This window comes from Schistocerca serialis, unplaced genomic scaffold, assembly GCF_023864345.2.
Source record: "Schistocerca serialis cubense isolate TAMUIC-IGC-003099 unplaced genomic scaffold, iqSchSeri2.2 HiC_scaffold_1362, whole genome shotgun sequence".
NCBI lineage: Eukaryota > Metazoa > Arthropoda > Insecta > Orthoptera > Acrididae > Schistocerca > Schistocerca serialis.
In genome coordinates, this window is record NW_026047583.1 from 54,752,835 (window position 1) to 54,765,205 (window position 12,371).

Consider the following 12,371-nt stretch of genomic DNA (forward strand, 5'->3'; position numbering starts at 1 on the left):
CGTTCAGGGACTCCTAATGACGAAGGAACACTAAAATTGCGTCGTAATTCAATACATAGTCCTCCAGCCGACTTGTCTCCAACGGTCTATTGCTGCATCGGGCACCTTATGGTCGTTCTCCTGTGAGTCTAGATTTTTTGATCCGACGCATAACTGATAGTTAATTGTAACCTTCAGCGCCTCCTAATGACGATAGAACACTCAAATTGCTTCGAGATTCAATACATCGTCCAACCGCCGCCTTGTCTCCAACTTGATACTGCTGCCTCGGGCAACATGTGGTCCGTCTCCTGTGAGTCTAGATTTTCGAATACGACGCAAAAATGATAGTTAGTGCTAACGTTCAGGAACTCCGAATGACGAAGGAACACCCAAATTGCGTCGAGATTCAATACATCGTCCTCCAGCCGACTTGTCTCCAAGGGTCTATTGCTGCCTCGGGCACCTTATGGTCATTCTCCTGTGAGTCTAGATTTTCGAATCCGACGCAAAACTGATGGTTATTTGTAGCGTTCATGGCCTCCTAATGACGATGGAATTCTCAAATTGCGTCGAGATAAAAATACATCGTCCTCCAGCCGACTTGTCTCCACGAGGATATTGCTGCCTCGGGCACCATATGGTCCGTCTCCTGTGAGCCTATATTTTCGAATTCGACGCAAAACTAATAGTGATTTGTAACGTTCAGGGCCTCCTAATGACTATAGAACACTCAAATTGCTTCGACATTCAATACGTCGTCCTCCAGCCGACTTGTCTCCAAGGGGATATTGCTGCCTCGGGCACCATATGGTCCGTCTCCTGTGAGTCTTGATTTTCGAATCCGACACAAAACTGATATTTAATTGTAACGTTAAGGGCCTCCTAAGGACGATGGAACAGTCAAATTGCGTCGCGATTCAATACATCGTCCACCAGCCGATTTGGCTCCAAGGGTCTATAGCTGCCTGTGCAACCTAATTGACGTTCTTCTGTGGGTATAGATTTTCGGATCCGACGCATATCTGATGGTTAATTATAACGTTCAGGGCCTACTAATGACGATAGAACACTCGAATTGCGTCGAGAGTCAATACATTGTCCTCCAGGCGACTTGTCTCCAAGGGTCAATTGCTGCCTCGGGCACCATATGATCCGTCTCCTGTGAGTCTAGATTTTCGAACCCGACGCTAAACTTGTAGTTAATTGTAACGTTCAGGGCCTCCTAATGACGATGGAACACTCAAATTGCGTCGAGATTCAATACATCGTCCTCCAGCCCACTTGTCTCCAAGGGTCTATTGCTGCCTCGGGCACCTTATGGTCGTTCCCCTGTAAGTCTAGATTTTCGGATCCGACGCATAACTGATAGTTAATTGTAACGTTCAGCGCCTCCTAATGACGATAGAACACTCGAATTGCGTCGAGATTCCATACATTGTCCTCCAGCCGACTTGTCTCCAAGGGGATTTTGCTGCCTCGGGCGCCTTATGGTCGTTCTCCTGTGAGTCTAGATAATCGAATCCGACGCAAATCTGATAGTTAATTGTAACGTTCAGGGCCTCCTAATGACGATGGAACACTCAAATTGCGTAGCGATTCAATACATCGTCCTCCAGCCGACTTGTCTCCAAAGGGATATTGCTGTCTCGGGCACTTTATGCTAAGCCCTCTGTGAGTCTAGATTTTCGAATCCGACGCAAAACTGATATTTAATTGTAACGTTAAGGGCCTAGTAAGGACGAAGGAACACTCAAATTGCGTCGAGATTTAATACGTCGTCCTCCAGCCGACTTGTTTCCAAGGGGATACTGCTGCCTCGGGCACCATAGGTTCGTCTCCTGTGAGTCTAGATTTTCGAATCCGATGCAAATCTGATAGTTAATTGTAACGTTCAGGGCCTCCTAAACACGATGGAACACTCAAATTGCGTCGAGATTCAATACGTCTTCCTCAGGCCGACTTGTCTCCAAAGAGATATTGCTGTCTCGGGTACCTAATGCTCCGTCTCCTGTGAGTCTAGATTTTCGAACCCGACCCAAATCTGATGGTTAATTGTAACGGTCAAGGCCTCCTAATGACGATGGAACACTAAAATTGCGTCGCTATTCAATACATCGTCCTCCAGCCGACTTGTCTCTAAGGGGATATTGGTGCCTCGGGCACCTTATGGTCGTTCTCCTGTGAGTCTAGATTATCGAATCAGACGCATATCTGATAGTCAATTGTAACGATCAGGGCCTCCTTATGACGATGGAAGACTCAAATTGCGTAGCGATTTAATACATCGTCCTCCAGCCGACTTGTCTCCAAGGGGATATTGCTGCCTCTGGCACAATATAGTCCTTCTCCTGTGAGTCTAGATTTTCGGATCCGACGCATAACTGATAGTTAATTGTAACGTTCAGCGCCTCCTAATGACGATAGAACACTCAAATTGCGTCGAGATTCAATACATCGTCCTCCAGCCGCCTTGTCTCCAAAGGGATATTGCTGTCTCGGGCACTTTATGCACCGTCTCCTGTGACTCTAGATTTTCGAATTCGACGCAAAACTGATGGTTGTAACGGTCAGGGCCTCCCAATGACGATGGAACGCTCAAATTGCGTCGCGATTCAATACATCGTCCTCCTGCCGATTTGTCTCCAGGGTTCTATTGCTGCCTGTGGCACCTAATTGTCGTTCATCTGGGAGTCTAGATTTTCGAATCCGACGCAAATCTGATAGTCAATTGTAATGTTCAGGGCCTCCTAATGACGATGGAACACTCGAATTACGTCGAGATCCAATACATTGTCCTCCAGCCGACTTGTCTACAAGGGGATATTGCTGCCTCGGGCACCATATAGTCCTTCTTCTGTGAGTCTAGAATTTCGAGTCCGACGCAAAACTGATGGTTAATTGTAAAGTTCATGGCCTTCTAATGACGATGGAACACTAAAATTGCGTCGAGAATCAATACATCGTCCTCCAGCCGACTTGTCTCCAAGGGGATATTGCTGGCTCGGGCACCTTATGGTCGTTCTCCTGTGAGTCTCGATTATCGAATCCGACGCAAATCTGATAGTTAATTGCAACGTTCAGGACCTCCTAATGACGATGGAACACTCAAATTGCGTCGAGATTCAATACATCGTCCTCCAGCCGCCTTGTCTCCAAAGGGATATTGCTGTCTCGGGCACTTTATGCACCGTCTCCTGTGACTCCAGATTTTCGAATTCGACGCAAAACTGATGGTTGTAACGGTCAGGGCCTCCCAATGACGATGGAACGCTCAAATTGCGTCGCGATTCAATACATCGTCCTCCAGCCGATTTGTCTCCAGGGTTCTATTGCTGCCTGTGGCACCTAATTGTCGTTCATCTGGGAGTCTAGATTTTCGAATCCGACGCAAATCTGATAGTCAATTGTAATGTTCAGGGCCTCCTAATGACGATGGAACACTCGAATTACGTCGAGAGTCAATACATCGTCCTCCAGGCGACTTGTCTCCAAGGGTCTATTGCTACCTCGGGCACTTTATGGTCGTTCTCCAGTGAGTCTAGATTTTCGAATCCGACGCGAAACTGATGTTAATTGTAACGGTCAGGGCCTCCTAATGACGATGGAACACTCAAATTGCGTCGTGATTCAATACATCGATCTCCAGCCGACTTGTCTCCAAGGGTCAATTGCAGCTTTTGGCACCAAATGGACTTGCTGCTGTGAGCCTAGATTTTGGAAACCGACGCAAAACTGATATTTAATTGTAACGTTAAGGGCCTCCTAATGACGATGGAAGACTCAAATTGCGTCGAGATTCAATACATCGTCCACCCGCCGCCTTGTTTCCAACGGGATATTGCTGCCTCGGGCACCATGTGGTCCGTCTCCTGTTAGTCTAGATTTTCGAATCTAACGCAAAACTGATGGTTAATTGTAACGTTCATGCCCTCCAAATGACGATGGAACACTCAAATTGCGTCGAGATTCAATACATCGTAATACAGCCGACTTGTCTCCAAGGGGATATTGCTGCCTCGGGCACCTAATCGCCGTTCTTCTGTGAGTCTAGATTTTCGAATCCGGCGCAAAACTAATAGTTAATTGTAACTTTCAGGGCCTCCTAATGACGATAGAACACTCAAATTGCGTCGAGATTTAATACGTCGTCCTCCAGCCGACTTGTCTCCAAGGGGATACTGCTGCCTCGGGCACCATAGGTTCGTCTCCTGTGAGTCTAGATTTTCGAATCCGACGCAAATCTGATAGTTAATTGTAACGTTCAGGGCCTCCTAATGACGATGGAACACTCAAATTACGTCGAGATTCAATACATCGTTCACCCGCCGCCTTGTCTCCAACGGGATATTGCTGCCTCGGGCAGCATGAGGTCCGTCTCCTGTGAGTCTAGATTTTCGAATCCGACGCAAAACTGATAGTTAATTGTAACGATCAGGACCTCCTAATGACGATGGAACACTCAAATTGCGTCGAGATTCAATACGTCTTCCTCCGGCCGACTTGTCTCCAAAGAGATATTGCTGTCTCGGGTACCTAATGCTCCGTCTCCTGTGAGTCTAGATTTTCGAATCCGAACCAAAACTGATGGTTAATTGTAACGGTCAAGGCCTCCTAATGACGATGGAACACCAAAATTGCGTCGCGATTCAATACATCGTCCTCCAGCCGATTTGTCTCCAAGGGTCTATTGGTGCCTGTGGCATCTTATGCTCCGTCTCCTGTGAGCCTAGATTTTCGAATCCGACGCAAAACTGATGGTTAATTGTAACGGTCAGGGCCTCCTAATAACGATGGAACACTCAAATTGCGTCGCGATTCAATACATCGTCCTTCTGCCGACATGTCTCCAAGGGTCAATTGCGGCCTCTGCCAAATAATGGTCTTGCTCCTGTGAGTCTAGCTTTTCGAATCCGACGCAAAACTGATATTTAATTGTAACGTTAATGGCCACCTAATGAAGATAGAACACTCAAATTGCGTCGAGATTCAATACATCGTCCTCCAGCCGACTTGTCTGTAAGGGGATATTGCTGCCTCGGGCACCTTATGGTCGTTCTCCTGTGAGTCTAGATTATCGAATCAGACGCATATCTGATAGTTAATTGTAACGTTCCGGGTCTCCTAATGACGATGGAAGACTCAAATTGCGTAGCGATTCAATACAGCGTCCTCCAGCTGACTTGTCTCCAAGGGGATATTGCTGCCTCGGGCACCTTATGGTCGTTCTCCTGTAAGTCTCGATTATGGAATCCGACGCAAATCTGATAGTTAATTGTAACGTTCAGGACCTCCTAATGACGATGGAACACTCAAATTGCGTCGAGATTCAATACATCGTCCTCCAGCCGCCTTGTCTCCAAAGGGATATTGCTGTCTCGGGCACTTTATGCTCCGTCTCCTGTGACTCTAGATTTTCGAATCCGACGCGAAACTGATGGTTGTAATGGTCAGGGCCTCCTAATGACGATGGAACACTCAAATTGCGTCGCGATTCAATACATCGTCCTCCAGCCGATTTGTCTCCAGGGTTCTATTGCTGCCTGTTGCACCAAATTGTCGTTCTTCTGGGAGTCTAGATTTTCGAATCCGACGCAAATCTGATAGTTAGTTGTAATGTTCAGGGCCTCCTAATGACGATGGAACACTCAAATTGCGTCGAGAGTCAATACATTGTCCTCCAGGCGACTTGTCTCCAAGGGTCTATTGCTACCTCGGGCACTTTATGGTCGTTCTCCAGTGAGTCTAGATGTTCGAATCCGACGCAAAACTGATAGTTAATTGTAACGTTCATGGCCTCCTAAAGACGATGGAACACTCAAATTGCTTCGCGATTCAATACATCGTCTTCCATCCGACTTGTCTGCAAGGGTCTACTGCTGTCTCTGGCACCTAACGGTCTTGCTCCTGTGAGTCTAGATTTTCGAATCCGACGCAAAACTGATAGTTAATTGTAACGTTCAGGACCTCCTAATGACGAAGGAACACTCAAATTGCGTCGAGATTCAATACATCGTCCTCCAACCGATTTGTCTCCAAAAGGGATATAGCTGTCTCGGGCACCTTATGCTCCGTCTCCTGTGAGTCTAGATTTTCGAATCCGACACAAAACTGATGGTTAATTGTAACGGTCAGGGCCTCCTAATGACGATGGAACACTCAAATTGCGTCGTGATTCAATACATCGATCTCCAGCCGACTTGTCTCCAAGGGTCAATTGCAGCTTTTGGCACCAAATGGACTTGCTGCTGTGAGTCTAGATTATCGAATCCGACGCAAAACTGATATTTAATTGTAACGTTAAGGGCCTCCTAATGACGATGGAACACTCAAATTGCGTCGAGATTCAACACATCGTCCACCCACCGCCTTGTCTCCAACGGGATATTGCTGCCTTGGGCACCATGTGGTCCGTCTCCTGTTAGTCTAGATTTTCGAATCCAACGCAAAACCGATGGTTAATTGTAACGTTCATGCCCTCCTAATGACGATGGAACGCTCAAATTGCGTCGCGATTCAATACATCGTAATGCAGCCGACTTGTCTCCAAGGGGATATTGCTGCTTCGGGCACCTAATCGCCGTTCTTCTGGGAGTCTAGATTTTCGAATCCGACGCAAATCTGATAGCTAGTTGTAATGTTCAGGGCCTCCTAATGACGATGGAACACTCGAATTGCGTCGAGAGTCAATATGTTGTTCTCCAGGCGACTTGTCTCCAAGGGTCTATTGCTACCTTGGGCACTTTATGGTCGTTCCCCAGTAAGTCTAAATTTTCGAATCCGACGCAAAACTGATAGTTAATTGTAACGTTCATGGCCTCCTAAAGACAATGGAACACTCAAATTGCTTCGCGATTCAATACATCGTCTTCCACCCGACTTGTCTGCAAGGGTCTACTGCTGTATCTGGCACCTAACGGTCTTGCTCCTGTGAGTCTAGATTTTCGAATCCGACGCAAAACTGATAGTTAATTGTAACGTTCAGGACCTCCTAATAACGAAGGGGCACCAAAATTGTGTCGCAATTCAATACATCGTCCTCCAGCCGATTTTTCTCCAAGGGTCTATTGGTGCCTGTGGCATCTTATGCTCCGTCTCCTGTGAGTCTAGATTTTCGAATCCGACGCAAAACTGATGGTTAATTGTAACGGTCAGGGCCTCCTAATGACGATGGAACACTCAAATTGCGTCGCGATTCAATACATCGTCCTTCTGCCGACATGTCTCCAAGGGTCAATTGCGGCCTCTGGCAAATAATGGTCTTGCTCCTGTGAGTCTAGCTTTTCGAATCCGACGCAAAACTGATATTTAATTGTAACGTTAAGGGCCTCCTAATGACGATGGAACACTCAAATTGCGTCGAGATTCAATACAACGTCCTCCAGCCGACTTGTCTCTAAAGGGATATTGCTGCCTCGGGCACCTTATGGTCGTTCTCCTGTGAGTCTAGATTGTCGAATCAGACGCATATCCGACAGTTAATTGTAAGCTTCCGGGCCTCCTAATGACGATGGAAGACTCAAATTGCGTAGCGATTCAATACATCGTCCCCCAGGCGACTTGTCACCAAGGGGATATTGCTGCCTCGGGCACCTTATGGTCGTTCCCCTGTGAGTCTCGATTATCGAATCCGACGCAAATCTGATAGTTAATTGTAACGTTCAGGACCTCCTAATGACGATGGAACACTCAAATTGCGTCGAGATTTAATACGTCGTCCTCCAGCCGACTTGTCTCCAAGGGGATACTGCTGCCTCGGGCACCATAGGTTCGACTCCTGTGAGTCTAGATTTTCGAATCCGACGCAAATCTGATAGTTAATTGTAACGTTCAGGGCCTCCTAATGACGATGGAACACTCAAATTACGTCGAGATTCAATACATCGTTCACCCGCCGCCTTGTCTCCAACGGGATATTGCTGCCTCGTGCACCATGAGGTCCGTCTCCTGTGAATCTAGATTTTCGTATCCGACGCAAAACTGATAGTTAATTGTAACGATCAGGACCTCCTAATGACGATGGAACACTCAAATTGCGTCGAGATTCAATACGTCTTCCTCCGGCCGACTTGTCTCCAAAGAGATATTGCTGTCTCGGGTACCTATTGCTCCGTCTCCTGTGAGTCTAGATTTTCGAATCCGACCCAAAACTGATGGTTGTAACGGTCAGGGCCTCCTAATGACGATGGAACACTCAAATTGCGTCGCGATTCAATACATCGTCCTCCAGCCGATTTGTCTCCAGGGTTCTATTGCTGCCTGTGGTACCTAAATGTCGTTCTTCTGGGAGTCTAGATTTTCGAATCCGACGCAAATCTGATAGTTAGTTGTAATGTTCAGGGCCTCCTAATGACGATGGAACACTCGAATTGCGTCGAGAGTCAATATATTGTTCTCCAGGCGACTTGTCTCCGCGGGTCTATTGCTACCTCGGGCACTTTATGGTCGTTCTCCAGTAAGTCTAAATTTTCGAATCCGACACAAAACTGATAGTTAATTGTAACGTTCATGGCCTCTTAAAGACAATGGAACACTCAAATTGCTTCGCGATTCAATACATCGTCTTCCACCCGACTTGTCTGCAAGGGTCTACTGCTGTATCTGGCACCTAACGGTCTTGCTCCTGTGAGTCTAGATTTTCGAATCCGACGCAAAACTGATAGTTAATTGTAACTTTCAGGGCCTCCTAATGACGATAGAACACTCAAATTGCGTCGAGATTCAATACGTCGTCCACCAGGCGACTTGTCTCCAAGGGGATATTGCTGCCTCGGGCACCATATGGTCCTTCTGTGAGTCTAGATTTTCGAACCCGACGCAAAACTTGTAGTTAATAATAGCGTTCAGGGCCGCCTAATGACGATGGAACACTCAAATTGCGTCGACATTCAATACATCGTTCTCCAGCCTACTTGTCTCCAAGTGGATATTGCTGCCTCGGGCACCTTATCGTCGTTCTTCTGTGAATCTAGATTTTCGAATCCCACGCAAAACTAATAGTTAATTGTAACGTTCATGGCCTCCTAATGACGATGGAACCCTCAAATTGCGTGGAGATTCAATGCATCGTCCTCCAGCCGACTTGCCTCCAAGGGGATATTGCTGCCTCGGGCACCATATGGTTCGCCTCTGTGAGTCTAGATTAAAGAATCCGATGCATAACTTGTAGTTAATTGCAACGTTCAGGGCCTCCTAATGACGATGGAGCACTCAAATTGCGTCGAGATTCAATTCATCGTCCTCCCGCCGACTTGTCTCCAACGGGATATTGGTGCCTCGGGCACCTTATCGTCGTACTTCTGTGAGTCTAGATTTTCGAATCCGACGCAAAACTAACAGTTAGTTGTAACGTTCATGGCCTCCTAATGACGATGGAACACTTACATTGCGTCGAGATTCAGTAATCGTCCTCCAGCCGACTTGTCTCCAAGGGTCTATTCCTGCCTCGGGCACCTTATGGTCGTTCTCCTGTGAGTCTAGATTTTCGAATCCGACGAATAACTGATAGTTAATTGTAACGTTCAGTGCCTCCTAATGACGATGGAACATTCAAATTGCGTCGAGATTCAATACATCGTCCTCCAGCCGACTTGTCTACAAGGGGATATTGGTACCTCGGGCAACTTATGGTCCGCCACCTGTGAGTCTAGATTTTCGAATCCGACGCAAAACTGATGGTTAATTGATACGTTCATGGCCTCCTAATGACGATGGAACACTCAAATTGCGTCGCGATTCAATACATCGTCCTCCAGCCGACTTTTCTCCAATGGTCTATTGCTGCCTATGGCACCTAATGATCTTGCTCCTGTGAGTCTAGATTTTCGTATCCGACGCAAGACTGATATTTCATTCTAACGTTTAGGGCCTTCTAATGACGATGGAACAATCAAATTGCGTCGAGATTCAACACATCGTTTTTCAGGCGACTTGCCTCCAAGGGGATATTGCTGCATCGGGCACCATATGGTCGTCTCCTGTGAGTCTAGATTTTCGAATCCGACACAAAACTGATATATCTTTCTAACGTTTAGGGCCTCCTAATGACGTTGGATCACTCAAATTGCGTCGAGATTTAATACATGGTTTTCCAGGCGACTTGTCTCCAAGGGGATATTGCTGCCTCGGGCACCATATGGTCCGTCTCCTGTGAGTCTAGATTTTCGAACCCGACGCAAAACTTGTAGTTAATTGTAACGTTCAGGGCCTCCTAATGACGATGGAACACTCAAATTGCGTCGAGATTCAATACATCGCCCTCCAGCCCACATGTCTCCAAGTGTCTATTTCTGCCTCGGGCACCTTATGGTCGTTCTCCTGTGAGTCTAGATTTTCGGATCCGACGCATATCTGATAGTTAATTGCAACGTTCAGCGCCTCCTAATGACGATAGAACACTCAAATTGCGTCGAGATTCAATACATTGTCCTCCAGCCGACTTGTCTACAAGGGGATATTGCTGCCGCGGGCACCTTATGGTCCGTCACCTGTGAGTCTAGATTTTCGAAACCGACACAAAACTGATATTTAATTGTAACGTTAAGGCCCTCCTAATGACGATGGAACACTCAAATTGCGGCGAGATTCAATACATCGTCCTTCAGCCGACTTGCCTCCAAGGGGATATTGCTGCCTCGGGCACCATATGGTTCGTCCCCTGTGAGTCTAGATTAACGAATCCGACGCATAACTTGTAGTTAATTGTAACGTTCAGGGCCTCTTAATGACGATGGAGCACTCAAATCGCTTCGAGATTCAATACATCGTCCACCCGCCGATTTGTCTCCAACGGGATATTGCTGCCTCGGGCACCTTATCGTCGTTCTTCTGTGAGTCTAGATTTTCGAATCCGACGCAAAACTAATAGTTAATTGTAACGTTCATGGCCTCCTAATGACGATGGAACACTCGAATTGCGTCGAGAGTCAATACATCGTCCTCGAGGCGACTTGTCTCCAAGGGTCTATTGCTGTCTCGGGCACCTTATGGTCGTTCTCCAGTGAGTCTAGATTTTCGAATCCGACGCAAAACTGATAGTTAATTGTAACGTTCATAGCCTCCTAATGACGATGGAACACTCAAATTGCAACGCGATTCAATATATCGTCCTCCAGCCGACTTATCACCAAGGGTCTATTGCTGTCTCTGGCACCTAACGGTCTTGCTCCTGTGAGTCTAGATTTTCGAATCCGACGCAAAACTAATAGTTAATTGTAACGTTAATGGCCTCCTAATGACGATGGAACACTCAAATTGCATCGAGATTCAATACATCGTCCACCAGCCGACTTGCCTCCAGGGGTCTATTCCTGCCTCGGGCACCTTATGGTCCGCCTCCAGTGAGTCTACATTTTCGAATCCGACGCAAAACTGATGGTTAATTGTAACGTTCATGGCCTCCTAATGACGATGAAACACTCAAATTACGTCGCGATTCAATACATTGGCCTCCAGCCGACTTGTCTCCAAGGGTCTATTGCTGTCTCGGGCACCTTATGCTCCGTCTCCTGTGTGTCTAGATTTTCGTATCCGACGCAAAACTGATATTTAATTCTAAGGTTTAGGGCCTCCTAATGACGATAGAACACTCAAATTTCGTCGAGATTCAATACATCGTTTTCCAGGCGCCTTGTCTCCAAGGGGATATTGCTGCATCGGGCACCGTATGGTCCGTCTCCTGTGAGTCTAGATTTTGGAATCCGACGCAAACGTTGTAGATAATTTTAACGTTCAGGGCCTTCTAATGACGATGGAACACTCGAATTGCGTCGAGAGTCATTCCATCGTCCTCCAGCCGACTTGTCTCCAAAGGGATATTGCTGTCTCGGGCACCTTATGCTCCGTCTCCTGTGAGTCTAGATTTTCGAATCCTACGCAAAACTGATGGTTAATTGTAACGGTCAGGGCCTACTAATGACGATGGAACGTTCTAATTGCGTCGCGATTCATTACATCGTCCTCTAGCCGATTCGCCTTCAAGGGTCTATTGCTGCCTGTGGCACCTTATTGTCGTTCTCCTGTGAGTCTAAATTTTCGAATCCGACGCAAATCTGATACTTAATTGTAACGTTCAGAGCCCCCTAACGACGATGGAACACTCGAATTGCGTCGAGAGTCAATACATCGTCCTCCAGGCGACTTGTCTCCAAGGGTCTATTTCTGCCTCGGAACTTATGGTCGTTCTCCAGTGAGTCTAGATTTTCGAATCCGACGCAAATCTCAAAGTTAATTGTAACGTTCAGGGCCTACTAATGACGATGGAACACTCGAATTGCCTCGAGAGTCATTACACCGTCCTCCAGGCGACTTGTCGCAAAGGGTCTATTGCTGCCTCGGGCACCTTATGGTCGTTCTCCTGTGAGTCTAGATTTTCGAATTTGACGCAAAACTGA